We start from the raw sequence: 12,274 nt of genomic DNA, 5'->3' as shown, positions 1-12,274 counted from the left end.
GGAACGTGCCCATCACACCTCTTCAGATTGCGCCAGCAGAGGTGCATCTCTGCCCACCTGGCCCCAGGCCATCCGCAGGCCTCACTAAAGGGCTGAGTGGGTTCAAAAGTGCACAGTTCTGGGCTTCCCTGGTGGCGCAGTGGTTGAGAGTCTGCCTGCCGATGCAGGGGACACAGGTTTGTGCCCCGGTCCGGGAGTATCCCACATGCCACGGAGCGGCTGGGCCCGTGAGCCGTGGCCGCTGAGCCTGCACGTCCGGAGCCTGTGCTCCACAACAGGAGAGGCCACAGCAGTGCGAGGCCCGCGTACCGCAAAAAAAAAAAAAAAAAAAAAAAGTGCATAGTTCCCAGTATTGTCTGAGGCTGGCCCAAGCGTTCCCTGGAGTCCAGCTCACTGGGGGTTGGGCACACGTTCTATGAGAGACTTGGGGTCATCTTTATCTGACACTCCTCTGAGTCACCACGCCAGTCCGAGACCAGGTTTATCTTAGGTTGGGTTCCTCGAAGTCACTGGGGTTAGGGATCAGATGCACTGCGAAGCCACTGGGGGGAAGAAGATTGTTCTGGGCTCAGGGTTTTTAAGAGCTTGGGAAGGACCACCGCCCAGAATGTGGAGATATGCAAGATCTTGTTTTCTTAAGTCCTTTGCCGAATAAACCTGAAATTGAGAAGGAAGAGGAAGATGGGTCTGAAATCTTGGAACTCCAAGGGAGCCCTCTGGCTTAAGAGCCCCTGAGCTGAATTCCTCATGACTGTATTGAGTTTAATATTGGTGCCTGATGATGCTGCACAAAAATACACGCCGGTGTGCTTGCTGCTCTCAGCTTCATGAGAAAGGTTGAGGTCATTCCCATGGGAATCCGCCAACATCTTTACAGGGTGAACTCATTTGAGGAGTAAAAGCTGACTGCTAACACCACCACCGATTCTAGAAACGCAAATTTGTAAATAGGAAAAAAGCTTACTGGACTATTTCTTAAATGAATCAAAGATAAAGAATGTGACCATCTTTTTGGTGACCTGGGCATCTACTCTCAACGGATCTCAACGTGAAGGCTTCTTAAGTGGTTACTGAATTAGGTTGATGTTTTATCACTGAAGACCATCAACAGGTAGCCCTTTAACGTAGTTAGAATGTTTTCAATCATCCAAATTAGATGGTACGTGGATATCAGGCAGGAGTTACCCAACCTGTGTTGGTGGTTCCTGGGCCTTGCATGGCGGCAACCGGCTGGGCATAGTGCTAGCTGCAAGGCTCTTGTTAACGTGCCTGTCTTCCCCTGTAGGAGACAGGGGACATATATCCACTGAGTGGCTCCTAGTGTCAGGGGAGTTCGGCTTATTTAATCATCCCAGTGCTCTTTAAGAGAACATTAAAAAAAGAGAGAACATTATACTTAAGAACACAGGCTTGATTCAGAACTCCTGGGTACAAATCAGAGCTTCACGGAAAAGCTCTGGGACGGTGGGCAAGTTACATAGCCTTTTCTTTCCTGGTTTCTTCGATTGTAAAATGGGGCCAGGGGAGCGGTAATGATTAAGTGAAATCAGACACGGGAAGCAGTGAAAGGAGTGCCTGCTGGCACATTAGCTGTAATTAACGTCCTTGTGTAATGGGCGAAGGAAGTGACTTGGGCTGGCCGAGCCAGGAGCAGGGGCAGGATTGAATCCAGGCCCAGGAGACATTGAAGTGCATGCTGGTCTCACCATCTTCTTTAGCACCGAGAAGAAAAGGACTCCACGTGAGGTACCACAGAGATTTGAGAATAACCTCTCACCTCTTCCTTGGTCAGAACATCGGTTCTTTTTTTTAACACATTGCGTCCAAATCCTATGAGGTTATTCCTGTCTCTCAGATAAAACAAGTCACTTAGAACTATTTTTTTTTTCGGCTGCGCCACGCGTCTCACAAAATCTTAGTTCCCCCTCGGCAGTGAGCCTGCGAGGGAATTCCCAACTTGGAACTATTAAGTAATGGTGTCTATACTAGAGTCACCTGCAGACTCAACGCTGGGCGCCCAGACCCCAGGGTTTGGTTTCCAGAGGTTCCTGGAGCTCCCCTCCCCCTCTCACCTTACCTCTGCTCCCCTCCAGCCATTCCCACCCAAGTCTGCGCCCACCCTTGAGGCCTACCTGTCTGTGAGACCTTCCTGGCTCAGACAGTACCCTTCTTATCAAACTTCCATTTCCTAAGATTCCCAACAGCCTTCAGTCTGTTTGCCAGGGGACAGTTGTCTTCCAGCTGTTTTCATATCTTTAGTCACTTCCTAAGCAAGACTGTAAGTCCCCTGAGGGCAGGTCCATGCTGACACCTTATTCCCACATTGTTGTCCAGACCTGGCACATGGGCACCCTGGATGGCCAAGGTCCCTTAAAGTTCCTTTGACTTAAGGTCTTAGGATTCCAAGGCTAAATTGACGTTTACTCAGAAATAAACATCAATATTAGTTGAGGAGAGTTTAGAGCCAGCTCTCCCACCAGCTTTCTCTTGTAATCCCCAGAATGTAAGTTTAGGCAAATTGATTCCCTCTCTGGGCCTTTTTCTCCCCATCTGTGAAAGGTAGGCATTGACCCAGGCTCTGGTTGGTGGTCTGGGTGATTCCAGCAAGTTGGCACTTCTTCCTGTTGTGGTCTCTGTGCTTCCTTTTTCTCCAGCCATGTAGCACGGAGCTCCGTCGTGGGCTGGGCATTCCTGCAGTGCCCGTGTGAGGGTGGCCGCAGCTCTGTAACGTTATACAAACGTAATCATATGCCAAGGGACAGGATCCAAGGTTGCAGTTATTTTGGGACGTGCAGGAGCCTGTGGGAAAATGCTGGAACATGTCTGAGTCACCCAGGCAAATACCTTTCTTTCTGTGTTCCAGCATGTTTTGAACTTCCAGGTGGCACAAAAGAAGCCCCAGCAGGGCACACATGCCCTTTGTGTCTTTGTGCCCTTCCTGGGCTGCACCCCTGTTTCTCGGCTGTGTCCCTACATCCTTTGAGCACTGAAATGTTTGCATGCGGAGGGGTGCGAGGCGGGGCTGGATTAAGCCCTTGGAGGCCCTAAGCGTGGAAAAAATCGTGGTGCCTCCGCACAGTGTCATTCAAAAGAAAAACAACCGTAAGCCTCAAAAGAAGAGTAAGGATGATCTGAGTTTGCCCTGTCTATACTCCTGTTGCTTTTTTAAAAATCAAAAAATTCCTCCAGCTGTGTGTATGTGAGGTTGGGCGTGTCCCTACTTTCCTGATACTCAAGCTGCCTGTTGTCCAGCGCTGCCCACTAGGAACCAGTGGAGACCAGGAGGGGCTGCTTCAGTCCGGGGGGAGAGTCCTGAGCAGGGCGAGGAGGGTCCAGGAGCAGCGGAGAGAGCAGGAGAGGCCAGAGCTGGTGCCGTCCGCTCTCTGTGGGCAGTGGGGGAAGGCAGCCACGGGTCATGTGCTCAGGTCCCCATATTCGGGCACCCAGGGCAGTGGGGGGCAGAGTTCCCGGAGCCTCTGGAAGGCAGTCTTTTTTTTTTGTTTTTTGTATTGCTTTAATTTTTATAATTATTTTCATGGCAATAATTTGTGTGGCTAAAAAGGCAGTCTTAAGGAGGTACAAGGAGGTGGGGAAGGCAAGGGAAAAAGAATTCCAGGCAGATGGGGCCTTTTTCTAGAACACTCCCTTTCCTGTCCTTTCCTGCCCTAGCCAGCGCTCCACCCTGATGCCCTGGCTTGTCCACAGCCCTGTTGCTGAGGAAGCAGGTCTCCTCTGATCCAAAGAGAAATCCCACCATCAGCCCCTCCCTGTTCCTGTCCACCTGGCTCCTTCCTTCTCCTGAGCCTACAAAGTGCAAACCCAAAAGAGGGATTTCCCCCTCAATCCCCAGTTTACTCCCCTTATTATTATTATTATATTTTTTTTTTTGCGTTACGCGGGCTTCTCACTGTTGTGGCCTCTCCCATTGCAGAGCACAGGCTCAGCGGCCCCGGCTCACGGGCCCAGCTGCTCCGCGGCATGTGGGATCTTCCCAGACCAGGGCACGAACCCATGTCCCCTGCATCGGCAGGTGGACTCTCAACCACTGTGCCACCAGGGAAGCCCCCCCCCCTTATTATTAAATACCTGGAAAGAGCAGCTGAAGTCACCACCTGGCCTCCCAGGCTCTGCTCTTCCTGCTGCAGTCCGCCCCCTGCCCGCGCCTGTGGCCTGGGCTGCAGTCCCGGCAGAGCGGCCTGGACTCGCCCCCTCCCCTGCCCACTCTTACAGTGAGGTCTCCCAGGCTCCCATCCTCATCCCACGGCTCCTATCACTGTATGACACTTAGTTTTCTGTGTCGGCGTGGCTTGGTGATAGTACCCGGCTGTTAAGCAGACACTAGTCTAGGTGTTGCTGTGCAGGTATTCTGTAGAAGTGAAGGAGACCACTACCCTCATTAAGGTGGGTGGGCCTCATAAAATCAGTCGAAGGCCTTAAGAGCACTAACAGATTTCTTGGAAAAGAAGACATCCTGCCTCAAGACTGCAGGGTCAGCTGCCGCCCGAGTCTCCAGCCTGGGGACCTGACCCACAGGTTCCCCACTTGCCTGTCCCCACAATCGCCAATTCCTTAAAATCTCTTTTAAACACACACACACACACACACACACACACACACACACACACACACACACACACACACACACACACACACACACACACACACACACACACCTACACACACCTTTTCTGGAGAACCCTGACTGATGATACATACTGTTTACATTCTCACTGGGTCACTGGCTTCTACTTCCCAGACCCCAGTCACCTCTGGGTCAGTGTTTCTGGTACCTACTTTCTCCTGAGCACCAAATGTCTATGCACAGTTGCCTTCAGGGCACACAGGAAAGTGAGCAGTCACTTGATACCCTCCAGGAACCTAGAATCTAAACTCCAGGGTTCCTTCGGCACCATCAGCGCTGTCACAGCACAAGCCTTCCATGGGGCGCAATCCCAGATGCTCACGGAGGCCACCAGCTGGAGGAGCAGCAGAGCCAGCCATCCCAGAGGGCGTGGCTGGGGGCAGACACCACCCTCCTCCGTCCCAGCCCTTCGTTGCCACGTGAGGACATGGGTCCAGTGTTGTAAGAGCTTTCCAATTTTCAAGCAAGGCCAGAAATCTGTTTCTGTGAAGTCTCTCAATTTTTAAATATTTTAAAATGTTAAAAACCCCCAGCAGGCCCAACAAAACCCATCTGCATGCCAGATTTGGCCTTCTGCTGCCAATTAGCAAGGCTCAAGTCCAACTGTGCTATAAATACATAATTCTCTCTCGGTCCCTCCGTCCTTCCCTCTGCCCCTGGGAGTTGAGAGAGCAAGGCCTGTGGCCCAGGTTCTCGGACCACTGTGCCCCGCCTGGGGTGGACCATGTGACCGGGAGAAGTGACAGACCCATTAAAATGTACAATTCCGTGTTTTTTAGTATATTCACAGAGTTGTGCAACCATAACCACAGCTCCCTGCTCAGCTCCCTGCTCCCCCTCTCTCCATCTTGTTGAAATCCTGCTTTATTCCCCACCGCATCCACGGCTTTCATCCTGCCCTCAAGACGGCCAGCAGTGCCCTGTGGTGTCTGCTTCAGAGCTGGCCTGCCTGCGAGGTCTCCAGCCCCAACCGCTCTGTGCCAAAGGAGTCAGGGGCTGTCTCCTGGCCCCCTCGTGCAAGCACATTCAAGTCCCTCCTCTTTTCCTGGCCTGTACTCTTCACACACAGTTTAAGGGCAGCGGTTGGGAGTCGGTGCTGGCGTCAGATAGGCTGAGTCCCAATCCCAGCCTCATCACTCAATAGCTCTGTGACCTTAGGACAGGTTCGTTAACCTTTCTGAGCCTTGGTTTCTCCCTCAGTTAAATGGTGACAATAAGAGCACCTCACTCTACATGCCTTAACACATCTAATCCTGGGGACAACAATTGGTCCAACTGAGAACATTGTTTCCACCATCCTTCCCTACACACCACCCAGTGGCAAGGAGAAGGGGCCAAGGAACCGTTCCACAGGTCCTTCTGGTCTCCAACCTCAAGATGGTATCTGGGCAGTGTCCAGGGGAGGCGTAATCACACACACCTCGGTTTCTTCTCTCCCTGCTATCACCATCCACCTCTGCAAGCCCCTGCTCAGGCCTGGATTATGTCATTTTACAGTGCGTTCCAGGCAGGGATTTTACAGTTGCAAGGAACAGGGAACAGAGACCCCCTCCCCGCATAAGATCTCAAGCAACAGGGTTTACTGCAAAGATCTTTGATCCCCAGAACCCAGGAAACACCCAGGCCAGGCCTTGAGAAGATCAGGAGCTGAAGGAAGGCTGGGATCCAGAGTGGCCCAGGGTCTGCCATTGGACTAAGCTGCCAGCTCTTCCTGAAATTGCTCTTCTCTTCTCTACCCAACAACGATTAGGACATAAGAATCAGGGCACATTATGCCATCAGGGAAGCACTCAAGTTGGCAACTACTGGCCATTCCAATTGCCATGAGATGGAACCTTTGGGAAGAATGGCCTCAGCAAAGAGACCAGGAAACAGAGTGGTTCCTGGGAGCTGGAATCTGCTCACAGATTTGGAATCTACACACAGGAATATAGAAATGGGGGCTGTAAGAGCACACTGACCCTTAATGCCCCTGGCAGTTGGTATCTAACAATGGCAGTCACCCTTCAGGGCCCCTCAACATTATGTATATGGAAGGGTAATGTTTAAGGGGACAGTCCAATTCCAAAACTGAGACACAAAAAGGATGCCCCTTAATACATTTCTAAACAAAATGTAAGAAAAGTCAATCCTAGGTGGTGGGGTGTTGAGCCAGACAGAGCATGTGTGAGGGCCAGCTCGTGACCTAGATCCTTAAAGACATACATGCCCAGCCTCACAAAACCCCCCATGCCCACGTGCCTTCCTAGCATCCTCCCATTGATACAGGAAGGGTGTGACAGAATAGACAAACTTCCAACAAAAAGGCCTCGGTCGCGAATCAGTCACATGGAAATTCACAGTGGACAAGCTCCAGGAGGAATACCTACAATGTGGCTCTTTATGACCTATAAATTCTTGGAACTGCTTAGCTTCAAATGACCACGCCAGTGTGGGAATAATGTGAAAAGCAGTGAAATCACACAGCTTTAGGAGACTTTATCACCTTCCTCCTCCTTCCATCCCTCCTGGAGATATAGCTTCTCTACACCCAGAACTTCAGTTTACGTAGGCTCCTCATGGCCACATGGTCTTTCTTCATATCTGAACCGTTTAGCTTCCTCTCCCACTGTTCACTGTTTCATTATCTACATGTCTTTTTCTTTTAACTTCAGCCCTATTGAGATATAATTCATATACCATGCAATTGACCCATTAAAAGGTACAATTCAGTTTTTTTAGTATATTCACAGAGTTGTGCAACCATAACCACAGTCAACATTAGAACATTTGGGACTTCCCTGGTGGTGCAGTGGTTAAGAATCCGCCTGCCAATGCGGGGGACACGGGTTCAAGCCCTGGTCCAGGAAGATCCCACATGCCGTGGAGCAGCTAAGCCTGTGCGCCACAACTACTGAGCCTGCACGCCTAGAGCCTGTGCTCCACAATAAGAGAAGCCACTGCAATAAGAAGCCCGCGCACCACAATGAAGAGTAGCCCCGCTCATGGCAACTACAGAAAGCGTGTGCGCAGCAACGAAGACCCAATGCAGCCAAAAATAAATAAATAAGTTAATTAATGTAAAAAAACATACAACAACATTAGAACATTTTCATCACTCCCTAAACAAAACTCCACACCCATTAGCATTTACTCCCCATTTCCTCGTAACCCTCTCCCCACACCCAGCCCTTGGTAACCATTAATCTACTTTCTGTCTCTACAGATTTACCTGTTCTGGAAATTTCATATAAACGGAAGCATTCAATATTTGATCTTTTGTGACTGGCTTCTTTCACTTAATGTAACGTTTTCAAGGTCATCCACATTGTAGCATGAATCAGGACTTCACTTCCTTTTAGTGCTGAAAAACATCTACTGTGTGGATACACCACACTTTATTTATCCATTCCTCAGTTTATGAGTATTTGGGTTGTTTCCACTTTTTGGCTATTATGAATAATGCTGCTATGAAAATGTGTGTGTAAATTTTTGTGTGGACATATGTTTTCATCTCACTTGAGTATATACCCAAGTGAATATACTTGCTGGGTCACATGGTAACTCTTATGTGTAACTTTTTGAGGAACTGCCAGACTGGTTTCCAAAGTGGCTGCACTATTTCTACATTCCCACCAGCAGTGTAGGAAGGTTCCAATTTCTCCACACATATCTTAGTTAAAATGTTTGAGTATAGATTTGGCTGACAGCTCATTTCTTAGCACCGGGAGATATAGTTCACTGACTAGTCCACAGATTGTCTGTCTTGGGTTGGATATTCAGCCTTGGTCAACTCAGCTAGGGCCAGGGTGATGAAGCAGTGTAACATGTTCAAAGCAAGGCTGCAGAATGCCCATACCTTTAGCACAGTCTGTGGGGAGGAGAAGACGTTTGAATGATGCAATTCCCTAAAGGCAGAGTGCTTGAGGATGTGACCAGCTTCATCTCAGGACCACATACAGAGGGCAGCTGGCTACAGAAACAAAATGGTATTGCTTTTCTTGGGACTCTAAACAAGGCAAATTAGGAGACCTTGTAACTAGTTTTATCTGCTTCAAGCAATGGTTTGGGGTCCACATACAGTCAGGTCTCTAATTTTTCCAATTAGTTGCTGGAGCACCTGCGTGCCCTCATGGGCAAAAGCCCCGTGTCTTCATCACAAGGCCTCTCCTTTCCTCCCTGAGTTATCCAAGAACCTCAGGAGGCACTCAGGTCAGTGGGCTCCATCCTGCTGCAGGTACAGAAAGAGAGAGAACAGGAGGTGAGCTTTTTTCACCAGCTAGTGCCTCAAAGTCACCCCGGTGTTGCCATTGAAAGCAGGCCCTTCCTTGTTGGGTGGACACTTGCTCCTTTTGCAGAGACCTGGCCTGGATCCCTAAGGCCACCACCTTGGGGCCACATTCCAGTCTCCAAGTTCAAGGCTCTCTTGGATCACACTGATACAGCCAACATTTGGATCCAGAACTTTCTCCTCAGCCATACCCTGTGCGGGAACCAGCATGTGGTCCCCATGAAGATTCAGCGCAAGCTTGAGGCCTAGGAGTAATGGACACGGACCTTTCCAGCTCATTGGATCGCAAACTCACACACCTGTTAGCATAAGCAGATTAAACAGTTTACTTAACACAAAGAATATGGCTGCTGAGAGGGGTTCACAGTTCACCTTTCTTCCCAGGTGTGATGCAGAACAGGTGTTTATCACTATAACAAGGCTCTTCTGAACACCTTCACCTGAACAATCGTCTTAGCCAACTTCAACAGAACGCAGCTGAAACAGTCAACAAATTTTTTTTTTTTTTTTTGCTTGGGCCTCTCACTGTTGTGGCCTCTCCCGTTGCGGAGCACAGTCTCCGGACGCGCAGGCTCAGCGGCCATGGCTCACAGGCCCAGCTGCTCTGCGGCATGTGGTATCCTCCTGGACCGGGGCACGAGCCCGTGTCCCCTGCATCGGCAGGCAGACTCTCAACCACTGCGCCACCAGGGAAGTCCCAGTCAACCAATTTTTACCCATGGACTTCCACCTTTGGGCCTCCAGGTATGTCCTCCTGTGAACCTTAGCTAAGCTCCTTGCCGCCCCCCAACAATCTCCCCACCTTCACACCCCACACCCCTGGTCTCCAGTTCAGATTTCTCTCACAGAATTTCCCTTGGGGCCTTTGGTATGCTTTTCTGTCAGCAACCTTTCATCTATCCCAACAGGTTTTCCTGTCTTTGAATCTCAGAGAGAAAGGCCTAGGATCTGGAGATTTTGCCCCTGCAAAACTCCTTAACTGTTAGGCAAGTTTATATTCTTTCTCCCTGGCAACCGGATTTACTTATCAAGAGGTATTAAGGGAGAAACGGGCTTCATCAACCCTTTTAAAAAAGTTTACGTCACCTTCCACTCATGGCAATGAGTGCCTACTTGCACAAAATCTTCATAACTAAAAGAATCTACATGGAGACTCTTGCCTGAATAATGAAAGTTCTAAGATGACTCTGGGTCTGCCTTCCTACACACAATCATAATTATGGCATAATTTATAAATTTCTCCCAATAGGTGCCCAGTTATATTTTTTAAAAATTTTAGATAATTTTGGTGAATTATTGGGTCACAAAGTTCTTTCAGACAAAAAGAGACAAAATGATCATTATCCCCAATATATTTTTAAACCCTGAGGGTTCAGAAATACTAAAAATATGGTAACTCTTCCATTTTGTTCAGTATAGTTCACCCTAACGATCAAGATTTTATAAAATACATAGTTTAAAAATAAAGTAACATTTCATTCATTTCATGAAAGGTTTTAAGGATTAAGATTCTTCGAATGATAAGAGAAAAGAGGAAATAGGAGGTGGGGGAAGGAGGGAGGAGGAAAAAGAGGAAGGGAGGGAGGGAGAGAAGGAGGGGGTCCCAAGAATAACATTATCAATTAGTACAAAAGGTATGGCTGAGACGGTTTATTTTATTATAAATGTGATTTTATTTGTGATACATTGGAATGTGAAGCTCGAAATATTTCTTTAGATCTAAGGCTTTACCAAAAGCTATTTGAAAGTTGGAAATCTCTAGGGGAGTTAATTTATGAGCACAGACTAAAGCTGGCAGCTGCTGGCTTGGGTGGCTATTAAATTAGTCCCTGGGGTCCTGAGATCCTGGCTCTTCATCCCAGCACCCCCAGTAACTCACTGTGTGTATTAGCAAGCCGCTTCCCCTTGGACTCACGAAATACAGCTTCAGTTCCATGATTGCTAACAGAGGACTCAACGCCACAAATAATTAAAATCTGAGGTCAGAGATTTCACTCCATTGAGCGGTAGGGGGCGACTCATGACTGTGCTTTCCATTTTTACCCCAGCCCGAAGAAATCCTTTCCTGCTTTCTCAGGAAGTCATTCTTGTGACTGTGGGCTGCATTTCAGAATGAATTCCTTCTTTCATTATTTTTTTAATTTCTTATAATACAAGTGATACACTAACAGAGACCAAGGCTTTCCTTGAAAACCAAGTAAAAAAAGCAAGTACAGGATGTGGTGCTGGTCTAAGATTAGAACACAGCCATGCATTCATTCATGCTTTCATTCCATGAATAAATGAGACACCCCCATTTTCTAAAATTGGGGAGATTTGTGAATCAGAAATAATCCAATTCACAATCTGATTAGAATTCTATTCCAGTAATGGAAACTGACCACACCCATTGAGATGAGATGATATGGCCCACTCATATCTTGGTTGGTTTCCTAGCAATGTAAGCCTGACTTTGGGGGGGAAAATGCAAATGGTCTTAGCACTTAATGCCAGGCTTATTCTTTCATAAAGAGCAGGGTCAAAATAAAATTTCCTCGTACAAGACAGAGCTATTTTATCCTTGTCTGAGAATGGAAAAATTAATGATGAGTCATGTTTACTTCTTAGCTGACTAATAAGAAACCCCACCACCCCACAGCCCTCTCCCGTTGCTCTTGATGGTGGCAGTAATTATGGGAAATCAGAGCACCCATCATCATTCCTGCCACTGGGACTAGAGATGCCCCTCTCCAGGCAACATGGGCAAGGTATGGGCAGAGAAGAAACTCAGCATCACGGTAAGGCCTAAAGCCTGCCTTTGAAAGACTTGAGAAGAGAGTCAGAAGCAACTTCCTCCCTCTGTGGACAGCGGTGGTTCCATAATGGCAGATCGGCAGATCAACCCTCCTATCGAGAACAGCTAGAAAGGCTGAACAAAACATCGAAGACATGTGTTTGAAGGTGAGCTACCAAGATGGTGAGGATTTGAGGGCCAAGATCCTAGAGAAAAGGGTTAACAGAGAAGTTCGTTTTGAGATATTTTCCCATTCTCAAGAGGCAGAGAAGTTTCTAGCATCTTATGCTAAGGGGACAAAAATTGGAGCCCAAGGAGGAGGAGCCCAAGTAATCACCTTGGGCTTTCAGCTGAGACTTCCAAAGGGCTACAGCAAGGAGTGGGGTGAAAATAGAGAAACCCTCACAAAGATGGAAGTTCAGCTTCCAATCAGCTCTGTTTTTGATTGGCAAGTTTATATTCTTGCAAGATTTCTCAACCTGAGTGCTATTGTCATTGGGGGGCAGCTAATGCTCTGCTGAGGGGACTGTCCTGTGTTGTAGGATGTTGAGCAGCATCCCTGGCCTCTACCCACTGGAGGTGCCTGTAG

The sequence above is a fragment of the Mesoplodon densirostris genome, chromosome 1 (genome assembly GCF_025265405.1).
Source record: "Mesoplodon densirostris isolate mMesDen1 chromosome 1, mMesDen1 primary haplotype, whole genome shotgun sequence".
NCBI classification, from domain to species: domain Eukaryota; kingdom Metazoa; phylum Chordata; class Mammalia; order Artiodactyla; family Ziphiidae; genus Mesoplodon; species Mesoplodon densirostris.
Note: the sequence above shows the minus strand (reverse complement) of the source record.